The sequence below is a fragment of the Tupaia chinensis genome, unplaced genomic scaffold (assembly GCF_000334495.1).
Source record: "Tupaia chinensis unplaced genomic scaffold, TupChi_1.0 Scaffold147123_1, whole genome shotgun sequence".
Taxonomy (NCBI): Eukaryota; Metazoa; Chordata; class Mammalia; order Scandentia; family Tupaiidae; genus Tupaia; species Tupaia belangeri.
In genome coordinates, this window is record NW_006206975.1 from 179,474 (window position 1) to 184,680 (window position 5,207).

The 5,207-nt window shown below is 39.2% G+C and overlaps 1 pseudogene; it reads right to left on the reverse strand.

Moving 5' to 3' along the window:
- Positions 1–915: 915 nt before the first annotated feature.
- Positions 916–5,207, reverse strand: part of LOC102487027 (rRNA 2'-O-methyltransferase fibrillarin-like) — a 30,774-nt pseudogene continuing 26,482 nt past the window's right edge.

The following is a 5,207-nucleotide window of genomic DNA, read 5'->3' on the forward strand; positions in this document are numbered from 1 at the left end:
GTATAGCATTCTCAAATGAACTAGTCTGAGGTGTATTTCATGTTGGGTAAATTCTCTTTACAAACTAAATGATGTAGAGCAATTGAATGCATTAAAAATAAAACTTAAAAAAGGAATAGACAGTGTGAGTGGACCTATAACAAGTAAAGATATTGAATTCATAATTTAAAGATTTATAAAAATTTTAAAACCATCTACAAACTAAAACCTGGTCCAGGGGGCTCCAGGGGTGAATTCTATCAAAGAATTAAATAAATAATTAACATTGTTTATTAAATAATAATTAACAATATTCTTTTACAACATCTTCCAATAGTTTGCAAAAGAAGGAATACATGCCAATTCATTTTATGAGGCCAATATTACCCTGATACCAAAACATACAAAGATATTATAAGCAAACTAAAGTTTATTATCTTTTATAAATATAGATACAAAAATACTAAAACTGAATCCAATAACACACAACATGGTTATTCACCATAGCCAAGTGGAATTTATCCCAAGAATGCAAGGTTGGTTTAACACTTGATATGCAACATGCCACTTTAATAGAATAAAAGACAAAAGTTATATGATTACTTCCATAGATGCAGGAAAAACATTTTGAAAAACTCCAATATCCTTTCATGACAAAGACACTCAACAAACTAGAAATAGAAGAAAATGTCCTCACCTAATAAAAGCATCTTTCAAAAACCTCTAACTAATATCATATTTACTAGTGTAAGACTGCTTCTGGGGCCCTCAAGTGGTGTGGTGGTTAAAGGCACTGGACTCACACATGGTTGACCACAGTTCAAGTCTCAGACCTGGTGGCTTGCTTTCTCACTTTCCCCACTCTGTTGTCAAATTAAAATAATAATAAATAAAATTAAATAAATAATTCTTCCCTTTTTTTGACAGATGAGTCCTTTAAAAAAACACATGTGTAACAGTAACATACATCTCTAGAATCCAGACAGCACTGACTTTCAGTTCTTCACCAGGGGGTGGCCTATACACACCCAAGACCACAGCATAGTCTCTCTTCTAAGGCTCTAGGATCAGCTGCTCCTGAGACTTCATGTTCTCCTGCTTCATTTTTTTTACTTCAGAGGCAAACATTGCCTTGGCTGAAGCTGTGGAGTCAAAGCAATAGGCCTTAATGGAAATTACAAAGTGTCCTCCATTATGCAACAAAGTGTGGGCATTCAGAGCCACAGTTCTGATCTGGTGTGGCTGGGCCATGTCAGCAAAGATAATATCCACCACTGCGATGAGCATGCAGTATTTGTGTGGGTGCCAAACATCCTGGATCACAGGAATGATGTTGGTCTTCTTCTTGGCCAAGTTAATGAAGTCACAGAGTGGTGGGAGAACTCGACTGAACAGACCAGACCATCAGGGCCTATGATGCTAGAGATGTGAGAGATGGTGGTGCCTGAGGTAAACCCAAGGTAGAGCACCTTGGTTCCTAGCTTGATATGGATCTGGTCCACACCACCCAAGATAGCTGCCACTAGCTTGGAACAGAAGGGGTTCCAGGCTCGGTATTCAATTTTATCATCTCCTTCCAAAATCAAGATTCTCTTCTCTCCATAAACTGACTGTCCAGGAACCAGGTTCTTGGTGACTAATGCCTCTTCCTTTCCTCAATAGATGAAGACACCCTCATGCCTATGAGGGTCTACCATCACATTCTTCCCTGACTGGTTTCTTCTTTTTCCATCCTGACCAAAACCTCAGTTACCACCAGACTGGAAGCCTCCATCTCTCGTCCTCCTCCTCTACTCCTCCTCTTCCTCGGCCCCTGAAGCCTCCTAGGCCTCCTTGCGCCCCCTCCACCAAAGCCTCCTCAGCCTCTTCAGCCTCCACCACAACCCCTACCGTCACCAAAGCCCCCTCTGCCCAGTCTCCACAGCGATGAAACCTGGTTTCATGACAATCGCCGAATTGTGCAGCTAGGAAACCTGCACAGTCCTGGGCTCCAAGAGTTTGAGCTTTCCTAAATTAAATAAATAATTCTTACTAAAAAGTAGCATAACACTGAATCCTTTCCCCCTACAATGAAAACAAGATAGAGTCTACTCTAGTCACTTCTATTCAGGGTTGTACTGGAGGTGAATTTACCTGAGGGGGGGAAAAAAAAAAGCATCCAAATCATAAAGGAAGAAATGAAACAATCTCTATTTAGAGATGACATAATCTTTTTTTTTTTTTTTGAGAGGTTTTCACTTTAGGGCGTGTGCGCTCACCAGACAGACAGAGAGAGACAGAGACAGAAAGCAAGAAATCACCCTCCAGGGGGGATGGCCATGCCGCAATCCCTTCTCCTCCATTCTCCTCTCGGGATCTTGGGCATGCACGCACATGCGCCCGATGTGAGTTTTAAGCTACCAGTCCAGGACGCGAACCGTGGTCGACTACGTGGGAGTCCAGCGACATAGCCATTACGCTAAGATGACATAATCTTGTATATAGCATCAAAAAGAATAGGGAACCAGCAGTTAGCGTAATGGCTATATCACTGGACTCCCACGTAGTCAACCGCGGTTCGTGTCCCGGACCCGGTGGCTTAAAACTCACGCCGGGCGCGTGTGCGTGCGTGCCCAAGATCCTGAGAGGAGAATGGAGGAGAAGGGATTGCGGCGTGACCATCCCCTCTGGGGGGGTGATTTCTCGCTTTCTGTCTCTCTGTCTCTGTCTGTCTGGCAAGCGCACGCACCCTATAGCAAAAAAAAAACTCTCGAAAAAAAAAGAAAAAGAATAAAATATTGAATGAAAGGATTATAAGACTTATACACTGAAAACTACAAAAATATCATTCAAGTAAATTTACAGTCTAAATAAATAAAAAGATCCCATGATGATGGATTGGGAGACTTAATATTGTTAAAATAATAATATTACCCGAAATGATCTACAGACCAAATGTAATCTATAAAAATAAACCTCGTTTCTTTGTAGTAATTTATAAGGTCGCCTTAAAATTCATATGGAGATACAAGGAACCTAGAAAAGCCAAAGAATCTTGAAAAAGAAGAACAAAGTTTGGGACTCACAATTTCCAGTTGCTTACCTTACTACTAGGCTACAGTAATCAAGATCATTGTTACTGGCATAAAGATAGACAATTGTATCAATGGATCTAATTGAGAATTTATGAATAAATCTATGTGCTTATACTCAACTAATTTTTCAAAAGGGTGTCAATACAATTGAATGAGAAAAGAATCTTTTCAACAAATTGTGCTGGGATAGCAGAATATCCACATACTAAAACAAAAAAACTAAGCTTGACCCACTCCTTCATACTACATATAAAAATTAGCTCAGGATCATAGACCTAAATGTAAATGCTCTTAGAAAATATGGGTTAAGCAATCATTTCTTAGATATAACACAAAAGCACAAAAAGAAAAGAGAAAAGATTAATTGGGTGACATCAAAATTTTAAATATTTGGGAACCAGCAGTTAGCGTAATGGCTATGTCGCTGGATTCCCACGTGGTGGGCCGCGGTTCAAGTCCCGGACCCGGTGGCTTAAGACTCACGCCAGGTGCGTGTGCGTGCGTGCCCAGATCCCGAGAGGAGAATGGAGGAGAAGGGATTGCGGCGTGACCATCCCCCCTGGGGGGTGATTTCTCACTTTCTGTCTCTATGTCTCTCTCTGTCTGTCTGGCGAGCGCACGCGCCCTACAGTGAAAATCTCTCCAAAAAAAAGAAAAAAAAAATTTTAATGTTTGTGTTTCAAATGATGTCATCAATAAAGTAAAAAGGCAACCAATGGAATTGTATTAGTATTAGTAAATCATATCTGCTAAAACATACAAAGAACCTTACAACTCAACAATAAAAAGACCAGCTCTTTAAAAGGGCATATTTTAAAAAGCTTTTTATCCAAATAGGAAATAAAAATGGTCAAAAGAACATAAAGGATGATCACCATTGTAAGTCATTAGGGAAAAGCAAATCAAAACTACTTCATTACCCACCAAGATGGGTAAGATACAATGAGTGTAATTGAGGAGGCAAAGTAAGTATAACCCTCATGTGTTCCTTGTGGTATTCTAAAATGGTGCAACTGATATGGAAATAATTTGATGGTTTCCAAAAATGTGAAACATAGAGTAAACGGTTGATCCAGCAACTCCAGAATAATTAAAAATAAGGCCAGCAGGTGGTTGGTGGTTAAGGGCACTGGACTCCCACGTGGCTGACCACAATTCAAGTCTCGAACCTAGAGGCTTGCTTTCTCACTTTCCCTCACTCTCTCATTCTGTCTCTTCCTGGTCAAATTAAAAATAAATAAATAAATAAAGTTAAATAAAATAATTCTGTTGTAGAGTGCCACCAAATAAACGACCACCAAAGCCAGATTAAGTTTAAAGGGAGTCTTTATTAGCTAGCCAGTGACTACAGTCTGAAGCTTGGGGCGGCGGGTAAGGAGGGGCTTGAGAATCAGAACTGCGGCCCCAACTGAAGTTTGAGTAGTCTTTTTCTAGGGGGTCAGTTACCAGGGGTTTCTATGCAAGCAGTTACAGAAGCGGAATCAAGCAGGTTAATTATTCCTGAGGGGAGTAGGTTTCCATGCAAGCAGTTACATTGCTAAACAAAAGGATTTCAGGCTAGTTAGAAAAGTCAGTAGCAGGTACAGGATGTCGTCCCAGATATGGTTTCTGTATGGCTAGCACAAGCTATTTTCACATGGGAAGAGCAAGCAGATTTACGGAAACAGACAGCCATGTTAGGGTAAGGGAACAAAATGGACAAACAGTTGTTCATGTGCAAGATCTAATATGTGGCCTTCCATAATTCTTTTTTTAAAAGAAAGAATTGAAAATATATGTCCAAATAAAAGCTTTTCCACAAATTTTCATAGCAGTCTTATTTAAGGCTTTGTTTTGTTTTGTCATTCAATATATATCTTATATATATGCATACCCATACAAACCAATTATTCTATTTCTGAATGATAACATTCTTCATACGATTTCTAAAGATTAGAAAAACCAATACTTTGCTTGGCAGTAAAAAAAAAAAAAAAAAAAAAAAAAAGAAAAAAGAAAAAGAAAGAGGAAAAAGAAACCTTGAAAAGAAAAGAAGAGAAAAAGAAAGGAAACAAGACAGATCAGCACTGGTAGCCAGATGAGTACTGTCATGTCTATAGATCCTAATCCGCACAAGGAAGTAATATAAACCATATTTCCTCTTTTTTTTTTTTT